This window comes from Cervus elaphus, chromosome 18, assembly GCF_910594005.1.
Source record: "Cervus elaphus chromosome 18, mCerEla1.1, whole genome shotgun sequence".
NCBI classification, from domain to species: Eukaryota; Metazoa; Chordata; class Mammalia; order Artiodactyla; family Cervidae; genus Cervus; species Cervus elaphus.
The window spans coordinates 98,988,927-99,004,131 of record NC_057832.1 but is presented as its reverse complement, the minus strand read 5'-3'; the positions used below and the strand labels follow the sequence as shown (position 1 = coordinate 99,004,131).

The following is a 15,205-nucleotide window of genomic DNA, read 5'->3' as shown; positions in this document are numbered from 1 at the left end:
ATATGTGAACTCGGGGCCCTGATCCCTCTGTTGTCCGTGCGTGCGCCCCTTACCAAGCCAGAAGCAGGAACCCTCTTCGGAGGGGCGGCTCCGTGGCCCTACACAGTCCTTAGTGTCCGAAGGCCGCCTTTCTCCACCGCTTGCCTTCCCAAGAGCCCGGTGGGCTTCGAGCATGACCCCCACTCATCCTGCACGCGTAGCCTGCTCAGGGTGGGCACTGCTGATTTACACTCTTAAAAATGGGAGATGTGAAACTTCTGCGGGCTTATTTCACTTAACTTCTTCATTCATTCAAGGAACGTCTTGAAGAAGCAATTGTTCTTACATCTCTGAAGGTCTTAGCTAGGGAAAATATGAGTACACTTGAGCACTGGGGCGTCCCAGGACATCCAGAAAAGCCCTGGGAGATTCCTAAGCCAGGGACACACACCAAGGTCTTTGGCATATAGTGTCTTTGTCACAGCCACAGGCTCCCAGGTTCACGAGCCCTCCGTATTCTACAGGGGAGAACCTTTCTTCGCCTGTACATCCCCTACTTATCCTTCAACACTCAGCAGGGAGTCATCTCTAGGCAGCCCTTCCTGACGCCCCCTCCCACCCCATTATACACACCTGCAGTTTTCCACCCTATCTTCCTTTCTCTCTAGGGCAGCGCCAGTCACTCAGGGTTGTCAAGATCAGGTTTTTAATTTTCTGTCTGCCCATTTTCTTGAAGACTGGGAAGTTACCATGGTCTTCTGTGTATCTCTAGCATCTGACAAATTCTCTTACACATAGAATGAATGAGTAAAGGTAAATCTCCCAACTTCACTTCTGTATACTCTGCTTATCATTTAGTATATGATCTCACACTCCAGGAGTTCAGTGTTGCCTGTTAATAATGTTGCCTCTCAGCCTCTGTCTGTCTCTCTTTCCCTCCCTCCACACCCTGCCTTCTCTCCTCACCTTTCTTCCTCCCTCTCATACTCCCAGCCCAGTATGTGTTCAAAGAGATGGTGAGCACAGATCAAGATGTTTCTTGTGCTCCCTGGGGGACAGGGCTCCACTCCAGACCTTGTGGTTAATGTGATCCAGCTATGGGGAAAGACTGTTGGGCAAGTCCACCAAGACCCCTTCCAGAGGGACTGCTGCAGACTGTAGGTTTGTCAAAACTTGGGGAGCAGAGTGCTTGTCATGTATGGTGGAAGGGGTTGGCATTAGGAAGGTAGAGGGCATAGGGTTGGCATCAGGAGGATGAAGGGCATAGGGTTCCCAGGAATGACGGAGGCTAATGCTGGAAGTAGAGTGACTCTTTGTTCTGCACCAGCCCAGCTCCTTCTGGTTCTGACTGACCAGCAGGGTCAGTTAGCAGACCTTGACTGCTGACCTCTTGGCTAATAGAGGGAGGGACTGGGAAGGCAGTTATCAACTGTAACATCCAAGGGTCCAGGGTCTCCTCAGGGAGCTCTGATCCTGAGCATTAGGATTAATCTCTTCTTGGCTCCTGGGGTGCAGGTCATCATTTACCCTTGATTTGAGGAGTATTCAGGGGGCACTTGAACCAATCTATTCTAGGGATCCAAATGTGGGTAATCCGTGAGCAGAATAGTACTGGGTTGAGTGTGAGAGTGGAGATAGGAGGCAGGAAGTATGGGGAGAAGTGGACTGTGTCCAGAGATGCATCTCTGAAGGGCTTGGAGTCCTGGGAATGCCAACCAGGTGATCAGCTTAGGGGGATGATCTGAATTAATCCTCATAATCCCTGGACCCAGGACTCAGCCTCCCTCCTAATCCCATCCCAGCAGATCATCCTCTCTGAGGATTGATGCAGCCATTTATCCCCATTTACCCTTATTTCTAAATACCTAAATCCTTTCATTAAAAAAATAAAAGTGAATCTTTTAAAGATGCATAAAGTACAATACAGAAAGTAACATAATAAAGATCCATGCACTCACCACTGAAATCTAACAACTGTTCATTTCTTGACACATTTGATTCAGATAGCCCATCTATTATATATTTACTTAAATATATGTATCTACAAACAATGGACAATATGTTGTCACTCTGGTTATTTAACTTATATGCAGAGTACATCATGTAAAATGCTGGGCTGGATGAATCACAAGCTGGAATCAAGATTGACAAGAGAAATACCAACAACCTCAGGTATGCAGGGGATATCACTTTAATGGCAGAAAGTGAAGAGGAACTAAAGAACTTCTTGCTGAAGGTGAAAGAGGAGAGTGAAAAAGCTGGCTTAAAACTCGACGTTCAAAAAAACAAAGATCGTGGCATCTGGTCCTATCACTTCATGGCAAATAGATGGGGAAAATGTGGAAACAGTGTCAGATTTCATTTTCTTGGTCTCCAAAATCACTGCAGACGGTGATTGCAACCACAAAATTAAAAGACTTGCTCCTTGGAAGAATATCTATGACAAATCTAGACAGTGTATTAAAAAGCAGAGACACTTTGCCAACAAATGTCCATCTAGTCAAAGCTATGGATTTTCCAGTAGTCATGTATGGGTGTGAGAGTTGGACTATAAAGAAAGCTGAGCGCCGAAGAATTGTTGCTTTTGAACTGTGTCGGAGAAGACTCTTGAGAGTCCCTTGGACAACAAGGAAATCCAACCAGTCAATTCTAAAGGAGATCAGTCCTGGGTGTTCATTGGAAGGACTGATGCTGAAGCTCCAATACTTTGGGACTTGATGTGAAGAACTAACTCATTTGAAAGACCCTGATGCTGGGAAAGATTGAGGGCAAGAGGAGAAGGGGGCGACAGAGGATGAGATGATTGGATTGCGTCACTGACTCAGTGGAAATGAGTTTGAGCAAACTCTGGGAGATAGTGAAGAACAGGAAAGCCTGGCATGCTGTAGTTTATGGGGGTCACCAAGAGTCAGACATGACTTAGTGACTGAACAACAACAAACAATAGACAATACTGGTTTGTGTGTTTTAAAAATATATTTAAATGCAAACATTCATGCTATTTCATATAGTGCCAGTTCATAAATTTTAACTGCTGAATACTGTTTCATGGTTTGGATATACCACAATGTATTTATCCATTCTTCTGCCAATGGGTATTTAAGACTTTTCAGTATTCCAGATCATAAGCAATTCTGTGATAAACAGTGCTGTGTGTGCCTCTTTGGCATATATGTAAGCACTTCTCTAAGGTAGATACCTAGAAGTAGAATTTGTGGATCATAGGATACATGCACCTTAAACTTTACAGAGTATTGCCAAATTGTTCTATAAAGCAGCAGGACCAATTTACATCCCACCAGCAGTGGCTTTCAGTGCTTGTTTAGATTGACGAACATATTTATAAATGTCTTTGCTCATCATTCTTTCTTGTGTTTCATGCCTTTCTTCTTATTTCAGTTTCCTTCTTATGAAGTATATCCTTTGGTGGCATTTCAGAAGTCTCTGAGTGGTAAACATTCTCAGTCTTTGTCTTAAAAGATCTTTTATTTCAAAACACAAATGGCAATTTAGTGGCCATGGATTTTTAGGCTGACAGTTTTCTCTTGGCCTTTTGAAGATATTCTGTTCTTTCCTATAATCTTTTGCAGTGAATAAGAAGTCAGCTGCCAATATAATTGTCCTTCTAGGTGAACAGGCTCTTTTTTTCTGGTTGCTTTTAAGGTTTTTATTTTTCTATTCAGTATTCTGCAGTTTCACCACAATCTGTTTATAAGCTCAGTTTCAACCTGAGAACTGTGTCTTCCTTCTTTTTGGAAAATTATGGATCATTATCTATTGGAATATTACATTTCCCTCATCCTCTATCTTTCAAGAAACTTTATATACATATAAACTTTATATGTAAAATATACCAGTTCATTGCATTTATCAGTTTAGTTCAGTTGCTCAGTCATGTCTGACTCTTTGCGACCCCATGGACTGCAGCACACCAGGCTTCCCTGTCCATCACCAACTCCCGGAGCTTGCTCAAATTCATGTCCATCACGTTGATGATGCCATCCAACCATCTCATCCTCTGTCGTCCCCTTCTCCTCCCGCCTTCAATCTTTCCTGGCATCAGGGTTTTTTCCAATGAGTCTTTTCCATACCATTTCTGTCCTTTATTGAGCCACTGTTTCCACTGTTTCCCCATCTATTTGCCATGAAGTGATGTGCCATAAAGGTGCTGTCATCTGCATATCTGAGGTTATTGATATTTCTCCCGGCAATCTTGATTGCAGCTTGTGTCTCTTCCAGCCCAGCATTTCTCATGATGTACTCTGTATATAAGTTAAATAAGCAGGGTGACAAAATACAGCCTTGTCTAGCTTTTTTCTTAGTGATGCTTCCTAAGGCCCACTTGACTTCACATTCCAGGAAGTCTGGCTCTAGGTGACTGATCATACCATCGTGATTATCTGGGTCATGAAGATATTTTTTGTACAGTTCTGTGTATTCTTGCCACCTCTTCTTAATATCGTCTGCTTCTGTTAGGTCCATACCATTTCTGTCCTTTATTGAGCCCATCTTTGCATGAAATGTTCCCTTGGTATCTCTAATTTTCTTGAAGAGATCTCTAGTCTTTCCCATTCTATTGTTTTCCTCTATTTCTTTGCATTGATTGCTGAGGAAGGCTTTCTTATCTCTTCTTGCTATTCTTTGGAACTCTGCATTCAAATGGGTATATCCTTCCTTTTCTCCTTTGCTTTTCACTTCTCTTCTTTTCACAGCTATTTGTAAGGCCTCCTCAGACAGCCATTTTGCTTTTTTGCATTTCTTTTTCTTGGGAATGGTCTTGATCCCTGTCTCCTGAACAGTGTCATGAACATCTGTCCATATTTCATCAGGCACTCTATCAGATGTAGTCCCTTAAATCTACTTCTCACTTCCACTGTATAATCATAAGGGATTTGATTTAGGTCATACCTGAATGGTCTAGTGGTTTTCTCCACTTTCTTCAATTTAAGTCTGAATTTGGCAGTAAAGAGTTCATGATCTGAGCCACAGTCAGCTACCAGTCTTGTTTTTGTTGACTGTATAGAGCTTCTCCATCTTTGGCTGCAAAGAATATAATCAGTCTGATTTCGGTGTTGGCCATCTGGTAATGTCCATGTATAAAGTCTTCTCTTGTGTTGTTGGAAGAGGGTGTTTGCTATTACCAGTGCACTCTGTGATTTTGTGCAGTGATTTTGGAGCTCCCCAAAATAAAGTCTCTCAATGTTTCCGTTGTTTCCCCATCTATTTGTCATGAAGTGATGGGACCAGATGCCATGATCTTAGTTTTCTGAATGTTGAGTTTTAAGCCAACTTTTTCACTCTCCTCTTTCACTTTAATCAAGAGGCTCTTTAGTTCCTCTTTGCTTTCTACTATAAGGGTGGTATCATCTGCATATCTGAGGTTATAGATATTTCTCCTGGCAATCTTGATTCCAGCTTGTGCTTCATCCAGCCCGGTATTTTGCATGATGTACTCTGCATATAAGTTAAATAAACAGGGTGACAATATACAGCCTTGACATACTCCTTTCCCTATTTGGAACCAGTCTGTTGGTCCATGTCCAGTTCTAACTGTTGCTTCTTGTCCTGCATACAGATTTCTGAAGAGGCAGGTCAGATGGTCTGGTATTCCCATCTTTTTAAGAGTTTTCCACAGTTTGTTGTGATCCACACAGTCAAAGGCTTTGGCATAGTCAATAAAACAGAAGTAGACATTTTTCTGGAACTTTCTTGCTTTTTCGATGATCCAGCAGATGTTGGCAATTTGATCTCTGGTTCCTCTGCCTTTTCTAAATCCAGCTTGAACATCTGGAAGTTCACGGTTCAGGTACTGTTGAAGCCTGGCTTGGAGGATTTGAGCATTACTTTGCTAGTGTGTAACATGAGTGCAATTGTGTGGTAGTTTGAACATTCTTTGGCATTGCCTTTCTTTGGAATTGGAATGAAAACTGACCTTTCCCAGTCCTCTTCCTTATGAAGCATATCTTTTGGTGGCATTTCAGTGAAAGTCTTTGAAAGTGAAAGTGAAAGTTGCTCAGTCATGACCTACTCTTTGTGACCCCATGAACTGTATAGTCCGTGGAATTCTCCAGGCCAGGATACTGGAGTGGGTAGGCTTTCCCTTCTCCAAGGAATCTCGCCAACTCAGGGATCAAACCCAGGTCTCCTGCGTTGTAGGCAGATTCTTTACCAGTTGAACCACCAGGGAAGCCCCAAAATACTGGAGTGGGTAACCTATCCTTTCTCCAGAGCATCTTCCTGACCCAAGAATCAAACCAGGGTCTCCTGCATTACAGGCAGATTCTTTACCAACTGAGCTATCAGAGAAGCCCAAAAGTCTTTGAGTATGTATATATATGTATATATATAGTGTTCTTTTCCTCATGTCTTTTAACTATTCTTTCATATTTTCTATCTCATTACTTTCCCCTTTCCCCCCTTATTTTGAACACTTTCATCAGCCTCCTCCTCCAGTTCATCGATTCTCTTTCCAGCTGGGTCAAGTCTACTGTTTAATGCATTGAGTCTTCAGTGGTATATCTTTCATTTCCTAAAGTTTTGTTCTTTTCCCTCAATGAGTGGCTTTCCTTCATAGTGCAATATTTTCATTATTGTTTATTTTCTTGTCTTTCATCTTTAACACTTTTAAGAAAACTTATACAGTGCTTGTCATATTTTTCTATTATGCATCGTTCTTAGAGTGTTAATTGTCCTGTCTGCTGTGTCTGCCAATTCTTCCTTATGATGGATTGCTTTCTTGTCTAGCTTTTAATATTTTATTGTGAATTCTCTTTCAGTAGGTGACTTGTCACTTTTTAGTGAGATTTCCATTTATTTAGTGAGATATACCTTGGGTTATGAAACATGCTTGAAGAGCTCTTTCCTGCTTTCTGTGGCTGTGTGGTATTCCTAGGGATTCCTGTGGTGTTCCTTTGTGGTATTCCCAGGGAGTCCTGTGGTATTCCTAGGGATTTTCCTAAACTAATTTATATTTAATTTCTTGGCTTCAGGATTCAGCATCATGCAGATAAACCCAGAGGCAACACAAGCATCTTCTCAGGCTTGAACTTCAGTTTCTCGGAGTTGACTTATATTTCTCCCCCTTTTTTCTCTGCTTCCTTCAACTAGAGTGTGCCATTTTTAGTCTTTCTGCCATGGATAAGGTAGATCTTCGATGTTCTAAACTTTAATGCAGAGGGTTCAGTCCCAGCTCTTTGTCTCTGCTGGGCTGAGGGGACATTGCCTAGAATTGAAAGCAATATATCTGTTATCTGTGTCAAATGAACCATGGGCTCCTGTGATAGCTCTTTTCCTTCTTCCCATCTCCCTTCTTTGTTTTGTATTCCTTTTTTTTTTTTTCTCCTACTTTTTGGCCACACAGTGCCGTATATGGGATCTTAGTTCTCTGACCAGGGATTAGAAGCAGAATTAGAAGCAGAATCTTAACCACTGGATTGCCAGGGAAGTCCCTTGCATTCCTTTTTAAATTCTAATATCTGGAAATTTCAAAGTCAATTTTGCAATTGTTCATACTTTAATTTTTAAATTCTGTTTTAGGCAATATTTCTGTGTGTGTTTTAGGGAACACTAGGTGAAGGGAGAGCTACGTTAGTTTAGTCTGTCATGTTGTCAGAATTTCCTTTCTAGATTCTCTTTACCTTTAGTAGCATTCCTAACAATCCCTGTCTGTAAGGTACATTATAGTTTGCAAAGGGCTTTCACATACAGTTTCTGATTTAATCCTTCCGACTTTGAGAAATGAATATTATTGTTCCCATTTTACCAAGAGGAAAGCTGAGATTCCAAATTGCAACTTTGATCCTAGCTTTTGAACTTTGAAGCCAGTGTACTTCATAGCTTGGATTTTGCGTGGCGGGTTTGCCTTTTCTTGACCTCCAACTCAGACCTACTCCTCAGTCCTGACCCCCTGCTCTTTCTCTGAGGCTGAGGCTTTCTGCCTAACACAAGGCAACATTTTGGCCCTATAACCTTCTCAGGTTCAGCACCTAGAGCTGCGACAATCTCCTTCTGCTTGGCTTGGCCTCAGTGGGAATAACGAGGTATATACAGGACATGGCTAGTGGGGAAATTGACTGGCAGCTTGTCCTGAGTCCTTTATTCACTCACCACTGGATCATCTCTGCTTCTAACTTTAGAAAAGGCAGGCAGTGTATACTTGTGTGTGTGGTGGGGAAAAGGGAATGGAAAAAAAGGAAAATCCAGGAAAAACAGGGCTCGTCCGGGATTTGAACCCGGGACCTCTCGCACCCTAAGCGAGAATCATACCCCTAGACCAACGAGCCACTGATGGTCATCCTCTGCCAGATGTGCCTTCTCTGCCACCTCAGCAGCAGCCACAGTCTGTGGTTCCTGGAAGAGTCTTTTCGTCCAGGCTGGCTCCCAGCCCAGGCCGGCTCCACTCCAGCAGGCCTCACCCCTCAGCGCTCTCCACTCCCCACCAGCCCACTGCGGGGACTGTTCCATCTTCCCTGTGACCATCCAGCTCTGCCGCAGGCTGCCAAGTGTTCATGGGGTGCTGCTGGGGAAGGCAGAGAAGGGGCCAGGCTCCCCCAGCTCCCCTTGTGAGAAGCCCAGGGCTGAGGGGAGCCAGTCGGGTATCTCCTGCACCCGGATCGAACCATTCTTCTTTCTTATCTCATGATCAGACCACCAGAAAATATCCTCCGAACTCATCAGCCTCCTAGATGGGGACTGAGAAGCCTGTCCTAGATCACCCTTGATTGGGTGATAGTTGCTAAATGACTCAATTTCTTCATCTGTCAGTTGGGGAAGGAACACCTGCGCTGTCTCACAGGGTCATTTGAGGATCAGGTGAGAAAACATAGGTGAAAGCACTCTACAGGGACTTCCCTGGTGGTCCAGAGGTTACCACTCCCCCTTCCAGTGCAGAAGGTGGGGGTTTGATCCCTAGTCAGGGAGCTAAGATCCCGCATGTCTGGTAGCCAAAAAGCCAAAACGTAGAACAGAAACAATAACTGTAACAAATTCAATAGACTTAAAAAAGAAAGAAAGTACGCTGCAAACTGTTAAGTGCTGGAAAAGGAAAGGAGTTATGATGATGTAATCTGAGGGCAGGGGAAAAAATACGCACTAGGAGAGCTGCCACTTAATGCTTACGGTGGCTGAGTGGTGTGATCTGCGCTTTACAGCTCTTACTTAACTTCATGGCAGCCTTGTGAGATAGCTGTCACCCCACTGTAAGAAAATGAAACCTGGCAAAATTCAGCTTACAAGGATCACATTTATCTGAATCCAAAGCCTGTTTTAAACGCAGTACACACGCTACCCAGACATTCTAGAAAACCAAAAATGAGAATACATTCTGTAAATATACACACTCCCTCCCTCACCCAGGCCTGCCCTGTTCATCCCGTCCAGGGAGGCTGCAGGGACAGCTGGCCCATCAGCTAAGGGTGGGGTTCTTCAAGTTGGGGTTCCCCAAATGAGAGAGAGGGAGGAGGTCACCCCTCTAGAAACTGGGGCCCTGGTCAGAGACTCAGGAGGCTCTGCCACGGCACCACACCCATCACATCCCAGGACACTTGCTTCCAGGGGCGTCTGCCCCCTAGGAGGCTGGGAGCTTCTGGGGGGACAAAAATCTTTCTTATTGATCTCTGGATCTAGGCTGGCATCTGGCACTCGGCAATCCTGCTGACAAAACAAACAACTCCCAAGCACTTCTGTGTGCCTGGTCTTCGGTAAGCACTCTATCAGATTAATCTCATTTCACCCTCACAGCACAGTTGCTGCTGTAGATATCTCTCAGCAAATGACTGGAATAAAAGAGTGCAAAAATGAAGAAAGGAAGTCAGGAGTGTACACAAAAAACCCACCAGGGACAACAGATACTCACTTGGATCGAGGTAAAAACCATAAGCCTAAAGAAACCCTTTCCACCCTCCACGCAAAAATAGGCTTCCTAATAAACCAACCCCTTCTCTTGGATAGGAGGAAGAATGGTTCTCACTTTAGAGAACGGATTGGCCAACATTCCTTTGTACCCAGGGGATCAAGTTTTATTATCTCCATCCAGGAGTGTCTGGACCAGACGACTGACTCAGCTAACTAGTCATGGCCAGAGAGAAAAGCAACAGCTCATCTATTCTCAAACCAAAGGGACTTTTTTGGGTAATTGTTCCCCAGCTTCAAACTGGCTTATAAATAAAAGCTACTCAACGCGTCATTCCATTACCTCAGTATGCATTCCCTAATTGTTTTTGTCGCTGGGTGTGCCAGGGAGTGAGGTGGCTCCTAGTAAGGGCTCCAGGGGGACTTTGCAGAGAATGTTTCAGGGCTGAGACTGGGGTTGGGCCCCAGCCCGGGCGTCTCTCTGGGGGTGTTGATGGAATTTGAGGCCGGATCCTTCTCAGTGTGGGCGGTCTCAAGCAATGTCCTGCCTAGTCAATACCAGTAAACCCTTCTTTGCCCAGAGCCCTAGGACACTCTCTTCCCACCCCACACTTCCCTGGTGCTTCCCTGGGCCACCCCTGATGGCTCAGACGGTAAAGAATCTGCCTACAAAGCAGGAGATCTGTGTTCAATCCCTGGGTTGGAAAGATCCCCTGGAGAAGGGAATAGCTACCCACTCTAGTATTCTTGGATAGCTACCCACTCCAGTATTCTTGAGGCTTCCCTGGTAACTCTCAGATGGTATAGAATCTGCCCACAATGTGGGGGATCTGGGTTCAATACCTGGGTCAGGAAGGTCCCCTGGAGAAGGGAATGGCAACCCACTCTAGTATTCTTGCCTGGGAAATCCCATGGACAGAGGAGCCTGGCAGGCTACAGTCTATGGTGTCACACACAGTCAGACACGACTGAACATGAAATGTGTTTTAGCAGTTTTAGCTTCTTTGCCAAGAGCCGTAAGACACCCTTCCCCCACCCCCACACTTCCAAATGCCTCCAAGACGTTGGGGTCAGGGAGAGGATTGCTTTCCTGGTGGCAATCCGTTGGCATCTACCATGCGTTGTTTTCCAAAGTGACTCTTGGCCTGGCTCTAGGCCGTTGGAGTTCAGGCCCTCAGTGACTCATTTGTCTCTGCATTTCAAGGCCAGCAAATGAAATTCTCTAGGGAGAGTCATGATTCTACCTTGGGGTGGGGGTAGGGGATGGGGGGTGGTTTCTGTCCTTTCCTCCCAGATATGAGGGTGGCATTTGTTCAAGTAAACCTTGGATGATTTCTCATTTTCAAAAGAGCGTGTGTGAACCTTTCCCTTATCTCACCACTTCTCTGGAGAGTGACCGGTCAGTATTTAACAGACAACATTGTCACAACACATCATTTCAAGCTCGTTGTCACCCCCTCCGCAGGAAAAAAACAGCAAAAGGCAAACACTGGTTGCTTCTGGAGAGGGGAATTGGGAGCCTGGGTGGGAAAGAAATGTATTGTTCACTGTATATTCTTTTGTACTTTTTGAATTTTGAGCCCCGGGCATATACAACCCACTCGAAACAGGAATTAAATGATAAAAAACCAAGCGGAGATGATTCAAGCCTCCAGAGAGTTGAAATGTCCTGTGGATCAGAGCAGCCTGGCAGAGCTGGTATTTGGCCCCCCGGGGAATGGTTCTGGTTTATGTCCAGTTCTGAATCATGCCTTGTGTGGAGCCCATACTGAAGGTACTAGTCAGCAGTAGACCCAGGCCAGTGAAACTGGTAGTTGTGCTACTCAGGAATGTTGTTAAGGACCTTGTTTATTATGTTAGACGGATGTCTCCTCTGTGAACCCCCCTCTTTGCCTCTCATAATCTGAAGAATGGTTGGTTTGTGTTTGCTTTCCGGACATTTAATTTTGTAAATGGGGCCACTGGGGAAGCATGAATGTGTGTGGTCCATCAGTAGCGAGCTCCCAGAGTAGTTGTGTTTCAATCTCGCCCCTGACTCCTGAACTTGCTTCTGTTGTTTCTCTCGCTCTCTCTTTTTTTTTTTTTTTTGCTTTCACATTTGATTAATAATTTCTCATTTATCCTATATAATTCTGTAAGCCCTCCTTAAACTATCTCTGGAAAAGGTGGGAGTATATATGAATACACTACTAAGGACAGTAGGGGGATAAAAACCCTGAAACAAATTGGAAACTCTCGTCTTTCACTAGGACTTTCTTTCTTTCTTTTTCATTTATTTTTATTAGTTGGAGGCTAATTACTTTACAATATTGTAGTGGTTTTTGCCATACATTGACATGAATCAGCCATGGATTTACATGTGTTCCCCATCCCGATCCCCCCTCCCTCTTTCTTTCTTTCTTTTTTTCTGGATAATTAGAAGTACCAGAAAAACATAATTTCTCTTGACTGTTTTCCATTTGGTTCTGGGCATTTATAAGCTCAACGTGAGACCACTGGTTCTCAATTGGAGGGGAGAGGAGCAGGGGGGCAATTTTGCCTCTCGGGGGGCCACTTGTGTCTGGAGACATGACTGGTTTTTATCATGGGGGTGACGGTGGTGCTTTTATCACCCAGAGGCCAGGGATGCTGTTAAACATCTTCCATTGAACAAGACAACCACCCAACACCGATCCCCCCAGATCATCTGATCCAATGTGGCAGTAGTGCTGAGGCTGAGAAAACCCTGGTCTAAATGTACCTAACGTGATATTCTATGAAGCCTCAGTGTATTGTCATGTTCCTAAATTAATAAAGTAACTCTAAATCTGATAATGGCACAATATTATATATTAAATATACAGTTGCCCTTTAAATATACAAGGGCATTGGTAAGGACCCCCTGCAGACACCCAAATCCTCTGATGTTCAAGTCCCTTATATATAATAGCATAGTGCTTGCATATAATCTCACACATTCTTTTGGATACTTGAAATTATCTCTAGATTACTAACAATACCTAATACTTATAATACCTTGTAAGTAGTTATAAATACAATGTAAATGCTATGTGAATAGTTGCCTGCATAAGGCAATGTTAAGTTTTGGGTTTTGGAATTTTCTGGAATTTTTAAATATTTTGGTTGACCCTTGAAGAAGTGGAGGGTCCACCGTACCTAAAACGTCTCGTTTTTATATCATTACCCTTCTCCTTTACCACTTGTCCTCTCCTTAAAATCTCCCTCCTCCTACTCCATGGCTTCAATGACTGGAAATTTTTTATCCCTTGCCAGTGAGACTCTATGCTTGAGTAAGGCTCGGTTGGCCTGAGCCCCACAGGGGCATCTGCCTCCTTTTAACTGTGGCTGGGTTGCCCTTAGCTGGGGCGCATTGCCCCATCTTCTGATGTGGGGTGGAATAGAGAGGAAGACACTGTCTGGGAAGTTGTCAGGACAGTAGTGGGAGAGACTAAAGATGTAGCCACTTGGCCTGAGGAGTGGGAGTAAGAGGCCTGGGTGTCTCTTACCCTTAACGGCTGGACTGACAGCCCAAGCCCAGGGGCTACCCTCACGGGCTCCTGTCAGAACCAATTGTAGAGGTGGGCACCTCAGCAGAGCCCTGCTGACAGCTGAGGTGACTAAGTCCACTCAGCCCAGGCTGACACATTGCCACTTGCCCTGTCCAGGGATGGGCACTTAAAACACTCCCTTCAGGGGGGCCTCTGCCCCTGGTCTTAAGGACCCAGGGCATGGAATGTGCCAACTTGGGCAATCTAGTGGGAACCAACTGGCCTTGCAATTCCTGGACAGTTAGCTGGCTTTCACCAGGAACCTCTGCGAGGAATCCTACCTGTGGGTGAGCGTCTGTGTGGAGCGTGTGTGTGTGTCATGCACACGTGTCCCTGTGTGCCTAGAAATGTCAGCCTTTCAGAAATGGCTGACGTGTCTCCATCTAATATTTCTAGTTCAGGATTCAAGGGACAGATTTTCATCCTAAAGTGTGGTTTTCTGGGAGTTTCAACTAGAGAAGCTGAAGTCTTTGTTCAACTTGTCTAACTTGGAAGGAATCAAACATAAACTCTTTCTCTCCTGCAGGTAGCAGCCTACATCTCTGCTGAGCTTTCAGACTTCCAGCTCTTGCCTTTTGCTGGGCTCCTTGGAGATTCCTTCAGGCATAGCTCAGCAGTCATCTTAGGATTTGAGGGGAGTTTATATGCAGCTTTGAAGGCTTCTCCTTTCATGGCTTCCTTCATTCCCAGAAACTCACCTTCAATTTCCGGCTGCTCTGGAGTCCCAAGCTCTGTCTCGTGACTCTCCAAGTCAATATAGGCTGGACTTTTTGCTTGAGGAGTCCTAGCTGGTCCTTGCCCTTTAGGTGGTGATTGTCCTTAGGAAAAATCCATTTGAATGTAGATGGTAGGTGGTTCCTTTCACTCAAGGGTTGAGTCCCCTTTAGTTTCTGCCTGTTTTGAGGGTACTTTATAGTGCTTTCAAATAGGTTTTTTTTTTTCACATTTTGTCCAGAGGTTATAACTTTTATCTATGATGGGATTCATCTGATCCAAATGACTGCCGTTACTGGACCATCCTTTCACTTTTAACTTATCTATATATCTATAGTCATTGTTATCTATAGATCTATAGTCTACTGAGGTTTGGAAGAAGATACACTCATAAAGGCTGAAGTGTAGTGTTGAGTATAAGTGCAAGCAGAGCTTAAAGTATTTTATTTATTTTGGCCACTCCATGTTGCACGCAGGATCTTAGTTTCCCAACCAGGGATCACACCCATGCCCCTTGCAGTGGAAGTGCGGAGTCTTAACCACTAGACCACCAGGGAAGTCCCCAAGCAGAGTTTAGAGTGGAGCTGGGGTCACTGGGGTGGGCGTCTCAGCAAATCAGACTAAGAGCTGGGCAGGTCTGGGATGGGCAGACAGGAAGAAGTCTGGCAGCTTAGGCACTGCTGAGTTAACGGCAGGGGCAGGTGTGAACATGGTATGAGAGGAACCACAGCACACCAACTCGGACCTGGCTGGGGGAGTTCTGAGCAGGAAAGTTTTCATCTCTGGGAAGACTTGCCGTGAAGACACTGGCAGCCTGGGATGCCTTAGACCTCTGGGCACTGTCAAGTTGCCCCTGGACTGTTCCATGAAGGCTGTTTAAGAACACTCTCCACCCCCTACCCCTTCCTGCAGCCTTAGGCTGGCTGAGCCCAAGACCCCTGGAGAGGGAGACTTAGGGGGCACCTTCCACAATGGGGCAGATGGCGTGCATACACCTACAGAGATGTAGTAGTGCCTGAAGCCAAACGAAGAGGCTTGCCTTCAACAGTTCCACTCAAAGGGAAAAAGAGTGGTGGAAGGGTCTTCATTATATATGGGTCAGCATCTCCCTAGTG

At 44.8% G+C, this 15,205-nt stretch overlaps 1 non-coding gene across 1 annotated transcript; it reads right to left on the bottom strand.

The window, feature by feature from the left end:
- Positions 1 to 8,189: 8,189 nt before the first annotated feature.
- Positions 8,190 to 8,261, bottom strand: TRNAP-AGG. The gene has a single exon. It is a non-coding gene; the product is annotated as a tRNA-Pro (tRNA).
- Between the last annotated feature and the right edge of the window lie 6,944 nt (positions 8,262 to 15,205).